Below are 16864 nucleotides of genomic sequence, written 5' to 3'. Positions count from 1 at the left end.
ATTGTGGAAATAACCAATGTAGCCCTTGGGGCAGACAAAGTTTATAAAGTTACAGGGCAGGTTTGTTTCTTGTAAACATAAAATGTCAGTGGATTGTTCATTTATTAATATAGAAAGTTCATGATAATTGTTAAAAATTCCGCTTATATTCCATTGTAATATTTTAATTGGCATATATTAAAATAAATCAATAAGATTTCTGTTGGATATAGGAAACGCTATGAATGGACTATGGACTATGAATCCAATGTTTCCATTGATGAATCGGAGTCGGATGATATATTTAGCGTTAGATTTAGTTGGGGATTCTGGTACTTTGATTTTGTTTGCTTGGGTCTTGTAGGTCGGGTGCAGTGGAGAGAGATTTGTATAAATTTGGCATGTTCGTGGGAGTGGTCGTGTTGGTTACACTATCGGGCTTCGGAGTTAATGTGTTTGTTGTTGTTTTCGTAGGTATCGTATTTTGGGTTCGGTCGGTTGTGGACGGAGGGCTTGCTGCGCTGGCGACAGAAGCGAAAATAGTCGATGCGTTGTTATTGTTTTTTTGTCGTAAAATATTGCGGGCTTTACGGAAGCTGCATTTCTTGCTTGTTTTGATGCAGAAAAGTTCTCTCTGGAATTGATATTTTGGGCATGTTGGAGAGGCTGGATGACCGCCGCTACAGTTTGCACAAAAAATGCGAGTGCAGGGCACTAGAAGATGGGGAGAGAGGATACAAGAAACGCAAGTTGCAGTGTTCTTGAAGTGTTTCATTGTGTGTCCCAATATTTGGCAAGACTTGCACCTCATAGGATTAGGAAAATATTCCCCAACCTTTACGGTGTGCCAAGAGACGTCAAGCTTGCTTGGTATTTTGTAGGAATCAAACGTAACTAATATGTTCTCAGAAGGTTTGGGTTTGCCGTCAACAATTTTCGAGAATTTTTAGACGCTGTGCACATTTTGTGACTTATGCTCTTCTACAATTTCTGATTCGGGAACATTTATTAAGCAAGGGGCATAAATGGTGCCCTTGACAAAGCGTTAGCTTTTTCTCTATTTCGTCGTAATACTTAGTAAGAGAAAGTTCTCGGTTTCATAGTGTTTAATACTTGTTGGATAACACGTACCGGTGTTTTGTCGGCATATGTGAAATCTAGGCGTGCTACAATAGCCCTGATAGCTACCGCCTGATAGTGTCTAGAACAGTGTAAAAACAGTGTGAGCAGCGTTAGCCGCTTGTCTCCAAGAAACATAGTTTTTCAGATTGCCGTCAAATTCAGGGATAGACTTTACAATGTCTAGAGGCTCTTCGCACCTTACCCCATTGTCGATACTAATTGCCTCATAGATCTTGACTTCTGTATTTGCTAAAGACATAGACATTATTTCATCTTCTAATTTTTGGAATTTGTGTTCAAAGGCTTGGGCCTGTGCATTTAGCGCTGCCTGAACCGCGGCGCGCACGATTTCGAAACTATCGCTATTCGATATACTGACACTTTTTCCTATCGATTCCTATTCCTATTTTAAGGCTGACATGAAAGGCAAATGTAGATGTGTGATGTGTGATATAGCTGGATACAGTATTGATTGTATGTAATATCGGGGCAGTCGTAGAAGGAGGGCAGTATTATTGGCTTCTCCGACAACTCCGTGGTGCTGACCGTAATCGGGATAACTTACATATATTATACTGTTCTTATACTCTGTGCCCATGTCTGTTAGAATAGCCTTATGCTTGACGAATTTAAGTTTCACATATTTCCTGATGTCATTGTTATTGACTATGGGCTCCGGAAGCTCTGTCGATGGTCTGTATTTACTATAAAATGTCTCCCGTAAAGGTATGGTCTGAAGTATTTTATGGCCCAGTGGATGGCTGCTAATTCTTGGTGGTTGAATTGTTGGATTCTCCTTCTGTGAATTTGGTAGAACGCGCGTACGCCCATGTTCTTGCGTAAGTACCGCTCCGCAAGCGTATTTGCTAGCATCTGTTGTTATACAGAATTCTTTGTTGAAATCTGGGAATTGTAAGAGTTTTGTGCTAATTAAGGCCTCTTTTAAATAATTAAATGCATCATTACAATCCTTGATCCATTCGAAGTGGCCATTTTTCTTGCAAAGTTTTGTTATATGTCTAGAATAATCTGCAAAATTTTTTATGAATCTTCTATAGTAGTTACAGAATGCTACGAATCTTCGCGCCTCATCTGAGTTTTTTGGCAAAGGATAATTTTTTTATTGCTTGGTATTTATTTTCATCTGGTAATATACCCTTGTCTGTGCACCTATGACCCAGATACGTAACTTCGTGCATAAAGAATGAACACTTTCCTGGATGAAGTTTAAGGTTAAATTTGTTCGGACAACTCTATATGGTGAAATCCAACATAAGGTCCAAGCAGTAGTTCGACTATACCATCCTTTATTATTATTTCACTTTCTGCAATTTCTATAATTTTTATATATATACTGGTGTTTTATCTCTTATGCGAAGTTGTTGTTTATAAAAATTGTTAGGTAATATCGGTTCCGATTTAAGACAGAATATATCGCTATACGTTTTACACAGTTCTGACAATTTTGTTTGAAATTGAGAGGGAAAACTTAGTTTTTTTAATACTTCTTTTGTTCTATCATTATTGTACTTGGGGTTGTGTTCCTTGGGCTTTTGTATATCATAGTTTTCTAAAGATTCGAATTTTATTGTATTAACATTTAAACTAATTGTTTCAGAGTTTGTATTTAAAAATCGGACTGTTGCACAACTCGTGTTAACCAATGTGCTCGGAACCAGCACACCTTTAAATGGTTCTTGGCTCGGAATAAAAACGGACGGTTCTTTTGAGTTAATTTTTACTCTTCTAATTACTTCTGCTCTACATACTAGTAAGAGAGTATTGTCGGAAATTGTATTGTGCATTGGGATTTGTATTGGAAAAGTCAGGTTATTCGGTCTTAACACTAAAGAGCCTTGTGAGTCTTGAAAATACAGATACAGTTGAATTCTTTAATGAAGTCTATTCCCAGAATGCCATCGCATGGAATCGGAAAATCAGGTGGGACTATTTGAATGTCATGTGATATAATGACATTTTTTATTTTAAACTCCACTAACGCTAAACCCAAGGATTTTATAGAACCTTGTCCTATACCCGTTATGTTTGAAATTTTAGATCTGTCCAATTCGGGGTACTCTTGATTACATTGTTTGAGTAACGAAATCTCGGCTACCGTATCTACTAACAATGTTAAATACTTGTTGGTTTTTTCATATTTATCATTTATGAAAAAACTGTAAATGACCGAGAAGCATATGCAATTGGTAAATGCGCGCCCCCATGTTCTTGCGTAAGTACCGCACCGCAAGCGTATTTGCTAGTATTTGTTTTTATACAGAATTCTTTGTTGAAATCTGGGAATTGTAAGAGTTTTGGGCTCATTAATGCCTCTGTTAAATAATTAAATGCATCATTACAATCCTTGTTCCATTCGAAGTGGGCATTTTTCTTACAAAGCTTTGTTATATGTCTAGAATAATCTGCAACATTTTTTTTGAATCTTCTATAGTAATTACAGAATGCTACGAATCTGCGCGAGTTTTGGGCACTGGGTAATTTTTAATTTCTTTTTAACGACTTCCGCACTCGAAGAGAGATAGTCGATGACTGTTTACATCTTTAAATTCGGAAAATTGAAGGGCCTCTATATTGCTTTCATAGTACGTCCTGCTATCGTACGAGTTATGTACGGCAGCAGGGACTTCTTCCTAAAAAATGACCATATTCCAGATCTGAACTTTCGTCCCAGCTGAAACTTCGGACTTAGCATAGTTTTTATAATTATTATCATCTTTTTTTTGTTCAGTAAAGTTCAGTTTCTGAGTTCTCATGGAGACATCTTCATAAACTTTGCTTTTGTTTCCGGTTTGATCGGAAAGTAGGGTCTCCTTCCATGGCCTCGGGCACCTGATATTGGTTCCTTTGACCAAATTGTCGTTGCTTAGAACTACCGTGATCTCTATATCTGTAAGCCTGGTTTGGCTCAGACTTAACGTAGTGTGGATTCTTTTGTTCATTCCTCGATTTCTGGCTGTGTTGAATGCCTGTTTTTTAAGACTTTTCTTTTTCATTTGTAAATCTAGCAAGGATTGCGGCGTAAGCGCATCTGTCATTTGCCGATGCCGCTTGTTGAGCAAGTGCTAATGCGGAGGACATATCTTTGGATTGGCCTGGGAATACTCAATCTCAAGGGCTTCCTTAGCCCGGAGATGAAAGTATGAAGAGCATCACTCCTAAATTTCTCGTTCAACACGGCACCACCAAAAGTCTCGTGTGACATTAAAGTTTTATTTGTGAGAAGCGTTAGCTTTTTCTCTATTTCGTCATAATAATTAGTAAGAGAAAGTTCTCCGTCTTATACTGTTTAATACTTGTTGGATAACACGTACCGGTGTTTTGTCGGCATATGTGAAATCTAGGCGTGCTACAATAGCCCTGATAGCTACCGCCTGATAGTGTCTAGAACAGTGTAAAAACAGTGTGAGCAGCGTTAGCCGCTTGTCTCCAAGAAACATAGTTTTTCAGATTGCCGTCAAATTCAGGGATAGACTTTACAATGTCTAGAGGCTCTTCGCACCTTACCCCATTGTCGATACTAATTGCCTCATAGATCTTGGCTTCTGTATTTGCTAAAGACATAGACATTATTTCTTCTTCTAATTTTTGGAATTTGTGTTCAAAGGCTTGTGCCTGTGCATTTAGCGCTGACTGAATTTAAGTTTCACATATTTCCTGATGTCATTGTTATTGACTATGGGCTCCGGAAGCTCTGTCGATGGTCTGTTTTTACTATAAAATGTCTCCCGTAAAGGTATGGTCTGAAGTATTTTATGGCCCAGTGGATGGCTGCTAATTCTTGTTGGTTGAATTGTTGGATTCTCCTTCTGTGAATTTGGTAGAACGCGCGTACGCCCATGTTCTTGCGTAAGTACCGCTCCGCAAGCGTATTTGCTAGCATCTGTTGTTATACAGAATTCTTTGTTGAAATCTGGGAATTGTAAGAGTTTTGTGCTAATTAAGGCCTCTTTTAAATAATTAAATGCATCATTACAATCCTTGATCCATTCGAAGTGGCCATTTTTCTTGCAAAGTTTTGTTATATGTCTAGAATAATCTGCAAAATTTTTTATGAATCTTCTATAGTAGTTACAGAATGCTACGAATCTTCGCGCCTCATCTGAGTTTTTTGGCACAGGATAATTTTTTTATTGCTTGGTATTTATTTTCATCTGGTAATATACCCTTGTCTGTGCACCTATGACCCAGATACGTAACTTCGTGCATAAAGAATGAACACTTTCCTGGATGAAGTTTAAGGTTAAATTTGCGGCGTAACTGAAATACTTTTGTAAAATTGTTGAACATATGTTGTTCGAAGCATCCTATGACTACTAGATCATCCATGTAGATCATCTATGTATATAGGTTCCTAGACTGTTCGGACAACTCTATTTGGTGAAATCCGGACATAAGGTCCAAGCAGTGGTTCGACTATACCATCCTTTATTATTATTTCACTTTCTGCATTTCTATAATTTTTATATATATACTGGTGTTTTATCTCTTATGCGAAGTTGTTGTTTATAAAAATTGTTAGGTAATATCGGTTCCGATTTAAGACAGAATATATCGCTATACGTTTTACACAGTTCTGACAATTTTGTTTGAAATTGAGAGGGAAAACTTAGTTTTTTTAATACTTCTTTTGTTCTATCATTATTGTACTTGGGGTTGTGTTCCTTGGGCTTTTGTATATCATAGTTTTCTAAAGATTCGAATTTTATTGTATTAACATTTAAACTAATTGTTTCAGAGTTTGTATTTAAAAATCGGACTGTTGCACAACTCGTGTTAACCAATGTGCTCGGAACCAGCACACCTTTAAATGGTTCTTGGCTCGGAATAAAAACGGACGGTTCTTTTGAGTTAATTTTTACTCTTCTAATTACTTCTGCTCTACATACTAGTAAGAGAGTATTGTCGGAAATTGTATTTAAATGGTTCTTGGCTCGGAATAAAAACTGACGGTTCCTTTGAGTTAATTTTTACTCTTCTAATTACTTCTGCTCTACATACTAGTAAGAGAGTATTGTCGGAAATTGTATTGTGCATTGGGATTTGTATTGGAAAAGTCAGGTTATTCGGTCTTAACACTAAAGAGCCTTGTGAGTCTTGAAAATACAGATACAGTTGGATTCTTTAATGAAGTCTATTCCCAGAATGCCATCGCATGGAATCGGAAAATCAGGTGGGACTATTTGAAAGTCATGTTATATAATGACATTTTTTATTTTAAACTCCACTAACGCTAAACCCAAGGATTTTATTGAACCTTGTCCTATACCCGTTATATTTGAAATTTTAGATCTGTCCAATTCGTGGTACTCTTGATTACATTGTTTGAGTAACGAAATCTCGGCTACCGTATCTACTAACAATGTTAAATACTTGTTGGTTTTTTCATATTTATCATTTATGAAAAAACTGTAAATGACCGAGAAGCATATGTTCTTGCGTAAGTACCGCTCCGCAAGCGTATTTGCTAGTATCTGTTGTTATACAGAATTCTTTGTTGAAATCTGGGAATTGTAAGAGTTTTGGGCTCATTAAGGCCTCTTTTATATAATTAAATGCATCATTACAATCCTTGTTCCATTCGAAGTGGGCATTTTTCTTACAAAGCTTTGTTATATGTCTAGAATAATCTGCAACATTTTTTATGAATCTTCTATAGTAGTTACAGAACGCTACGAATCTGCGCGAGTTTTTTGCACAGGGTAATTTTTAATTGCTTCGTATTTATTTTTATCTGGTAATATACCCTTGTCTGTGCACCTATGACCCAGATAGGTAACTTCGTACATAAAGAATGAACATTTTTCTGGATAAAGTTTTAGGTTAAATTTGCGGCATATCTGAATACTTTTGTTAAATTGTTGAACATACGTTGTTCGGAGCATCCTATGACTACTAAGTCTTCCATGTATAGGGACGCCTTTTATGGTTCTAGACCGGAAAATGCTAGGGTCATCATTCTCATGAATGAATTTGGTGCCACTTTTAGTCCGTATGGCAATCGCGAATAGCGAAATGAATGATGTAAGGTTTCTGGACTTTTCGGACAACTCTATTTGATGAAATCCGGACATAAGGTCCAAGCTAGAAAGGTATTTAGCCCTACCTGATCCAATATATTTTCTATGCGTGGTAAAGGAAATTTGTCAGCTAATAATTTTTTGTTTATTTGTCTATAGTCAACCAATAGTCGCCATCGTTTATCTGTTGAATTTGTTAGGCAACAATAATGGACTGTTATATTCTGAAATTGATGGTTCGACTATACCATCCTTTATTAATTTGTCAACCTGTTTGTTTATTTCTAGCTTTTCACTTTCTGCATTTCTATAATTTTTTATATATACTGGTGTTTTATCGCTTTAGCGAAGTTGTTGTTTAGAAAAATTGTTAGCTGATATCGGTACCGATTCAAGTCCGAATATATCGCTATAAGTTGTACACAGTTCTGACAATTTTGCTAGGTATTGAGAGGGGAACTTTAGTTTATGTAATACTTCTTTTATTCTATCATTTCTGTACTTGGGTTTGAGTTCCTTATCTAACGACTCGAATTTTATTGTATTAACATTTAAACGAATTGTTTCAGAGTTTGTATTTAGAAATTGAACTGTTGAACAACCCGTGTTAACCAATGTGCTTGGAACCAGCACACCTTAAATGGTTCTTGGCTCGGAATAAAAGCGGACGATTCTTTCAAGTTAATTTTTACTGTTATAATTACTTCTGCTCTATGTGGCAGTAACAGAGTGTTTTTAGGAAACCGAATTGTGCATTGGAATTTGTATTGATAAAGTCAGGTTATTGTGTCTTAATACTAAAGAACCTTGTGAGTCTTAAAAAAATAAGATAAGTTGAATTCTTTAATGAAATCTATTCCCAAAATGCCATCGCATGGAATCGGAAAGTCTAGTGGAACTGTTTGAAAGTCTTGTGGTAAAATGACATTTTTGTTTTAAGTTCCACTAGCGCTAAACCCAAGGATTTTATAGAATCTTGTCCTATTCCCTTTATATTTGAAATTTTAGATCTGTCCAATTCGGGGTACTCTTGATTACATTGTTTGAGTAATGAAATCTCGGCTCCCGTTAAATTTTTGTTGTTTTTTTCATTTTTAACTTTTATGAAAGAACTAAGGCTAATATTGATTTTATATATTCTTACTGTTCTTCGTTTTCCTGTGTGACCCTAACATTTCTATTATAGTTATTTCCGCGGTTTGAGGAGTTGTGGGTTCCTTGCGATGTGGTGTTGTTGTGATAATAGCCACGGTTATTGTAACCGTGCATGAAAAGTTTTACCTTATCAATTGAGCAGTTTGTTGTCATTACCTTCACCGCACTTTGGGTGCTATATTTAGATGCTAATTCTAGTGGTAAGCGCTCGTTTATATAAGCCCCTTGTAATGTTCTGGTCAGATCTTCTACTTCTTTGGCATATGCATTTGCCGTTTTGTTTTTCTGCTGCAAATTCCTAACTTTGGCTGATAAAACCTCAACCGACTGTTCTTTGACTGATTTACTCAGCTTTGCCACAATTGTTGCTATTGTGTTTTCCTCTCCAATGAGGTTGCGTGCATGTCCTTTTAATTTTGTCTTTATTAGTTTGACTGCTGTGTTTTCATATGATTCTTTTATTTCATCTATAAGCTCCAAGACATCTAAGAAACTTTGTAGATTTTCTGCTTTGCCATAAAACTCAGGAATTAGTGAAGCCGCAGTTTTTAAGAATTGGACATTGGTTGCCATTGTGGTCACATTGTTGCCTCTTCCAAGTCCTCAACTATGTTGTTAATGTTTTCTGTATCCACCTTTACTTCTGTTTTGCTGACTTCTAGGGGCTTTCGAACCCTATGAAATCTTCACTGGTATCTTCCTTAAAAATATCAACCAACGAATTATCGTGGATGTCCGCGTAGGAAATTGTTATATTTGCCTCTATTGTGTATTTACCTTCTCTGGTATATGGAAAACAATCTCATACTTTTGGAGAGCTTATCTTACAATAGATATAATCTGATTATAAATAAGTATTACGTGACTTTCATGACAAGTAGATACTGATTCTCGACTTATTGCTATCGCTCTTCTTACTTTGTTGGCGTTAGTGATAATTTCGCCCAAATGTTTTTGGAGCGTGTTATCTTTTTCTTTCTTCGAGTTTTGTTTCTTTTTTTTTCTTCGAGTTTTTTTTCTTTTATTTATGTGTGTATTTTTGTTAACCCACTTATAACTTCTGAAAATCTCGGTATTTTTATTAGCTAAGAAGTTTTCTAGTCTTAACTATAGGCTACTATTAGCCTGATTAGCAATATTTATGCTGATTTTGAATTGTATGTTTTCTGCCAGCATTTCGTTGTGGTTTTTCTCTTTTTTTTTGTTCAAATTTTATCGAGGTCTTGAGCTCGGCTCATATGCTCTCTATACAAATTTTCTCTTTTAATACATTTTTTTAGATGTATTGCACTTTAAACACTACAACAACAGAATTACAGTTATTATTATTATCAAATTATATGTACATGGAGGTAAAAAGAAGAGTTTGGTCAACTATGACATTATTCACGACATTAGCCGTATTGTCTTTTACTTCTTCCTCTTTTGAGCTCCACAGACCCATTTTTACTTTTTAATTTTGATTAAGATTTTTATAAATGTAGAGGGGATAAGATGTTTAGGAACCTATATATGATGTGGTTAACTTTTAGTTTACATATCAGCGATATTCAAGTTACAATAGCTTTATTTATATTAAGCTTACACCAAAAGTTGTGTGTTAGTACATGAGTTTATGTGAAAAAAATAAGTTAATGAACTTAATCATTGCACCCGGCGTAAACGCGTTGTAACTGCAAAAAAAAACTGGCGGTGAACTAATTACTTAGTCCGCTTCTTCTTCTCCCGGTGGAGAAGGCAATTTAATTCCTTTAGTTGCCGTTTCAATTTTTCCTGTTTAGTTTGGGGTCTTCTTTCCTTCAAAACTCCGATGATCACCGCTCGCTCTTTTAGGAGTATAGCTCGCTTGCCGACTCTTTTTTTTTTTTGAGTGCAGTTGCGTTAACTCTCGCTGCTTGCCTTGCTTTATATTCGGCAATGGTCAAAGGTCTTGGTCCATCCTTCGGCTGCGCCTCCAGTGCCTCTTGAAGTGAGGGTTTGTCGTTTTGTGGTGCGGGTGTACCATCCATACCTTTCCAACGGTGGTTCAGCCAGCGGATATTGCTTGCGGTACTAGTACTAGTCGGCGGTCCTGCCTACCATGCGTTGTAAATGGTTTTTCTTGTTCCTTTTATTATTATTAATATTCTATTTATTTTATTTCAGTACTTTATTCTTATGGTTTTTTATGGATCACATTAATATTCTTTATTATTAAATGTTTCGTGTATGCAGTGTTTTTTTTTGTACTTTTTCGCACTCTCTGGTCCTGTCACGGTCGCCAAGTAATATTGTGAGAAATCATAATACGATGTCGTTGTGAGTGGTATTCCAGACTGAACTTTTATTCGCGAACATTTCTTCTTAAAAGCTAAAAGCTGAAGTGAGCAGCGATAGGAGTTTATACATGTATTGGTATGTTTGTCTTATGTTTATATATACCACGAGACGGCTGGCTATAAGTGTTAGTTGGTTTAAGAGCCAGTCGTCTCCGTTGGAATGCATGATCAGCATTTTAGGGCCGGCACGATGGCCGGACTCTTGATAGGGAATGTGTTAGTTTGTATGGGCATAAACAATGTATGTATTAATGTAATTAAAATATAATTAAAATTATATACTCTGCTCGCTACAACGGTGTTTGACAAATACCCCATGCCGAATACCTCTATGATATTGGGGATCTTGGGCAAGGCCAGATATTTCACGACTCTGGACCTTAAGTCAGGCTACCACCAGATCATGCTTGAAAAATGCAGCCAGCATATTTTAGAGGACAATTGATGATATTTTGCGGGAACAAATCGGCAAATTTTGTGAATGATGTGTTTATTTTTTTAGAAAGCGAAGAATCCCTCATCACGCATGTAGACTGGGTACTGAAAAGTCTTTACGAAGCCAACATGAGGGAGTCAGTAGGAAAATCGCGCTTCCTTAAACAAAAGCGTAAGTTTTCTTGGATTCATAGCCACCAGGAGCGGTGCAACAACCGACCCAGAGAAGCCATTCACGACTTCCCGGAACCAAAATCCGTATTTGAAGTCAGATCATTCCTCGGCCTAGCAAGCGACTATGGGCGTTTCATAAAGGATTTCGCAGTAATAGCAAGACCCATTTCAAACATCTCAAAAGGCGAAAACGGAAGTGTTAGTAGGCATAGGTTACGAAACATTCCGGTACAATTCTCTGAAACGCAGTAACAAGCCTTTCAGAAATTACGAAACATCTTGGAAACATCTGAATGCTGAGATACCCAGATTACAAAAAGGCGTTCGATCTAACGACGGACGCCTCGGCCTATGGTATCGGCGCAGTCCTATCTCAAGAAGGACGCCCCAAAACAATGATTTCGAGAACATAAAAAGACAGACAAATCAATTATGCCACCAATAAGAGGGAGTTATTGGCCATTGTATGGGCTTTGGCCAAGCTACGGCACTACTTATATGCCGTAAAAGAAAATAATATCTTTACCGACCACCAGTCATTTACCTTTGCAGTATCGGAATCCAATCCGAATGCAAAAATTAAAAGGTGGAAAGCTCGCATTGAGGAGTCTGGTGTCTGGTGCGCGTATTCATTACAAGCCCGGTATACACGAGCGAACTCTCCCTGACCCACACAATTTAAACAACGGATAAGCCCTTGAACTGTTTTCAGAATCAAATAACTCTAGAAGAGGCACACTTTCCGTTAAAACGCAGCTTTGTACTCTTTGGAAATAGGAGACGACACGCGGTAAGCTTTTCCTGCAAAGAGTCATTACTGGATGAGCTCGCAAACATTATTGTTGCTAAAGGCGTCATTCATTGCGATCTGCAGACGCTAGCGATGATACAGGATGATTTGGTGCGGCAATTCCCAGCCACCAAATTCTGGCACTGTAAAAACCGTGTAACGGATATTTTCGCAGCCACGGAGAGGCGCGAAATCATGACTGCCGAACATAATAGGGCACACAGATCGGCACAGGAAAACGTCAAAAAAGTACTCTCCGAGTATTATTTTCCCAAAATAGCTGAACTAGCCAATGAAATCGTTCAGAACTGCGCAAGGCCCAATATGACAGGCATCCAAAAAAACAGGAAATTAGCGAGTCACCGATTCCTTCCTGTGCAGGGGAGATGTTACACATTGATATATTTTTAACGGACAGGAAATATTTCCTAACCTGCGTCGATAAGTTCTCAAAATTCGCAGTTGTGCAGCTTATCCCCTCTAGAACGATTGAGGACCCCAAACCTGCACAGTTACAGTTAATGTAACGTTTCCCAAGAACCAAGACGATCTATTGTGACAATGAACCGTCATTGAATTCACATACAATCTCAACCATGTTGACTAACCACTTTGGAGTTAATATCGCAAATGCAACATTCTTACACAGTGTATCGAACGGCCAGGTGGAACGCTTTAACAGCACTCTGGCAGACCTAGCCAGATGCTTTAAAATCGAAAACTTATTTTACTGGCCCCTGCCAGATATACCAAATCTATCCATTCGGTCATCGACAAGAGTAGTAGTTACGTCAACATTGTCGCTCCGGTAAAGTGACGACTAAGCAATGGGCCGGACGCTCGTGCACAGACGGCAAACGCAGCATATTTGCGTGGCGACTGTGAGCTTCTGTTAGCCATTGGAATATTTCCTGGAGTTAGTTCATTTTTCAATGCTGAATAAAGAGCACAAACTCATTCGCTGAATACCTCCGGTAACTGCTGTTAAACATTTTATTATTACAACACTGACTGAGTCTCTAGGTCAGCAGGTTACGATGGGAAGTCACCCTTCCATCGTAATCATCCTAACTCGTCGATAGATGACAACAGCCAGCCGACAACCTACACGGAGACGGCTGCGAGGGAAGGAAAATACTCATCGAGAGAAATATATTATATAAAATTAATTTATATATATAGAAGATATTGGAGGTATACACCAAAGCGGGAGGTTCCTAAAAATGAAAAAAAAGTTTAATTTCTAGGCACTTACAATAAAACTGGCACTCTTATTACCGTTTATTGCAGATGCGTACAGGAATACAGTTCATAAGGCTTAATGACGACACGGAAAATCCTAAAATTATTGGGACTTTTGTAAGGGGCTAAATTCATGGAGGTACCTGTTGAAGTTACAGATTGATTTGTATCAGTTTATTTTTTTAGTACCTGTGATTTAATTTTAGTCTTTATTTTTTTTTTAATGGTGTTATTTTATATGATTATTTTGAGTTTGGGTTGTTTGGTATTCTATTTTATAGCATCCGAGGTTTCATCTTAAATGTCAAACGTAATACAAATAAGTATTAAATAAACTTTTAAGCTGACAAGACTAAGTGCAACTGATGAGTTCAAAGTTTAAAGAAATTATGAGTGTGGGGAATAAAATTTCAAGTTTGGGTGAGTGTTTGTATAATTATACCCGTTACTCGTAGAGTAAAAAGGTATACTAGATACGTTGAAAAGTATGCAACAGGTAGAAGGATCAATAGCGAAGTCGATTGAGCCACGTCCATCTGCCCGTATCTAGGTAACTAGAAGTGATAGAATGTTCGGATTAAGCATGTAGGTTTTTATGTTGCCCCAAATGCAAATTATTTTTTTCCCATCTAGCTACGCCCCAATAACGCCCACAAAACCCGAAAAACCAAAAATGCAAAAATCACGTGGCGTATAAAACCTAGAAAGTTAAGCTTAAAAACACGTATTAAAGAGCTGCCACTGCAACTTGTCACGAGTTTTCATCCCGCCACGCCTACTCTAACGCCCACAAGCCGCGAAAAAGTTTGGCGTATATAATCTTATTATGAATGCCTTCGCTTGACCTTGTATAACTTATTTCTGTTAATATCTATCGATTTGATAGAAGATTTTTTAAATCAAAACATTTTTTCGCAATTTATCAAGAAATTAAGGTTATCAGGCCTCACATTGTTTGTGACGTCACTATCAATTACTCAACATGCTTCCTCTGTAAAAAAATTGTCTACATCAGTAACGGGTATCTTATAGTCGCGGCACTCGACTATAGGATTTCCTCTTGTTTTTTTTTTGTTTTTTTATAGAGCGATAAAAAATAAACAACAATTTAATTAAATATTTTGAATACATTTCATTATAAAGCTACACGACGTTGCATTATAAAATTGAAATTTGTTTTTTTAAACAGTTTTATTTTTATTGCAATTCAACTTGAGAAGCAACTAAAAGTTTTTAATTGCTGTTGTCTACACCATTACGTGGAGAATTTTTACTGTAGTTCATGTCAGTGAATTCAGATCCAAACGCACTGACTATGTTGGTTGTACTACGCCGTTTGGGAGGAGCGGCTCTCCTTTTCGGCATGATTTTAGGTAATTCAGTTTCCTTGTGTCACTGTTGTCTTTCTTGCTATTAATCACCTCGAAGAAGAATGTGAGCCACTCTTTTGGGTTTCCATTAAATTGAGGAAGATCCACTCTTAGTAGCTCCGGAATATCTTCTTTTATGATGCTCAAGTCGCTTATTTTTCTATCAATTTTCTTAGATAGCAAGTTGACTGTGCATTCTAATTCATCGATCGTGTCGATTGCCTCTAATCTTGAAAAAGTGGTCTGTACTTTTAACCAATGGAGGTTCATCTAGTCCTTGTGTTCAAGGATGTCTTCCATATTGCTGCGCTCTTTTATGTGCTGTTTCACCTTCTAGGCTCTTTTATCCACGAGTTCCACCCAAGTTCTACTGGGCTCAGACTTCTATTTGATGCATATTCTTTTGAGGCTCCTGCTTTTGATGTACTTGCCATGGTGTGATTGGCAACTTCGACCTTCATCAGAGACTCTTTATATTTCTTGATAAGTGCCATGGTGGTCTCGTACAATTTGTTATTAAAATATTCGTGATTAATGACGCCAATTTTGGTCAGCATTGTGTGATTCGCAGAGAATATTGCTGCCGAATCATCTATTGGTGATGTGCTTGCCTTTTTGGATATCCCTTGCAAGATCTACTAACGAAGCACCACTTGCCCCTTCAGCAATTCCATTGTTTTCTCGGATAGCATCTTGTTCTTTCGATCTTAGTATCGTGCTGTGTCTCGACTCAAAACTTTTTGTGGTTAGCCAAATTATGTAAAACAAGTTCACAAATTTTTTTCAATTTTCACTTTTTGCTTTCTGCTGTTTAAAGCCATAGAAACGCTTCAATTGGTAAACTTGTAGGATTTTTTACACGAAGGACCAAAATGTTTACACGTGGAGAATATTTACTGTAGCACTTGTTCGGGAATTCAGATCCATCATCATCTTTAAACCTAAACTAATGCTGAGTTTGTAAGTATTCAGCGGTATCTTAAAATACTTATGTATGTTTGTAAGACACACAACAGAGAGATAAGGCCATCTGTTCATGATGATCCTAAAATACTTATGTGCTAACAGCGAGATAAGGCTATCTCTTCGGGACGATTATTCCCATATCCCTATAGTGTAGATGCGCTGTACTTTAGTTTAAGTACAACTAGATGGCTATGATTGCCTGCCTTATCTGGTGGGCGTCCCATGTTCATGTTTGAACAGCTGTAGATTAAGTAAATCAGGGCAGTTTCCAAATTTTATTCCGAGTTAAAACTAATACCAAATCAACTCCGTAACAAAACCGGTAGTGAACGCTGGTTCTTATGGGCTATTAAGCTGTCACATTAGTGATAAAAACATGGTTTCCCCCACCCCGAAACCCATTATCGGTCATCTACTGTGATAAGGATTCCCCCTCACCACCCTTTTAGTCAGTATGGATTCTGGCACAGAAATCATAAACCCATAAATTATAGTTTTATAATATCAGTGCACGTGTTCAAAGAAGTAATAAAATGTGACGATTGTGTCATGATTAGTTTTCCGACCCCCCCTATCTGTAATTTGGGAATATTGAAATGTATTCCTGACCCTAATTAGAGGGAATGGGAACGTCTTAAGGGGTTGCATTTTCTCAAAACACACTGTCAATTTCTACATATGTAAGCCTCTGTCTACGTGTGTGCGTGTGTATGGTTGAGTGGGAACCCCAGATGTGTGTGAAAAGGGTCGGATACTTATCACGATATGGAGAACCGATATACGTTCATGGACGCACCATAATAAATTGTCAAGTGCATAGTCAGGTATAAGTCAATGTTTCAAGTTGTTTATTCAAATATCAGATTTTTTAGATTTCAATGCTTTAAACAAAGGGACACAGACTAAATAGTTTGCATTACAATCGTCGTTTCTTAACGCTCGCATATTTCACCGAAATATACAGTTATTGGGTAAGCATGGACCAACTCAATTAACTGAAGGAGGAAAGGGATTCAAGGAGTGTAACGTTGCAGTAATTGTTTTCTGAGAACATGTTTCTAAGACATTTCTATTCATATTTCAAAGTGTTTGTGTGTCAGATATATGACTTTCAATATAGTTGAAAAACTGAATTGGATTGTTGGGAGGTCTAGGAGTATAACATATCTGTATGCCCTTTAAGTATAAAAAGGAGAGCAGTCAAATTGTTCAGCATCAGTTCGTCAGGAGCACCAAAATCACCATGAGCGTAATATCTGTGGAATTTGTGGGAAG

General features: G+C 37.3%; 1 pseudogene; it reads right to left on the bottom strand.

Moving 5' to 3' along the window:
* LOC121530105 overlaps nucleotides 1-16864 on the bottom strand; it is a 164417-nt pseudogene that overhangs the window by 126628 nt on the left and 20925 nt on the right.

The sequence above is a fragment of the Drosophila eugracilis genome, unplaced genomic scaffold (genome assembly GCF_018153835.1).
Source record: "Drosophila eugracilis isolate 14026-0451.02 unplaced genomic scaffold, ASM1815383v1 contig_2174, whole genome shotgun sequence".
Lineage (NCBI taxonomy): Eukaryota > Metazoa > Arthropoda > Insecta > Diptera > Drosophilidae > Drosophila > Drosophila eugracilis.
The sequence above is the reverse complement of the archived record's forward strand: the minus strand, read 5'-3'. Positions and strand labels throughout refer to the sequence as shown.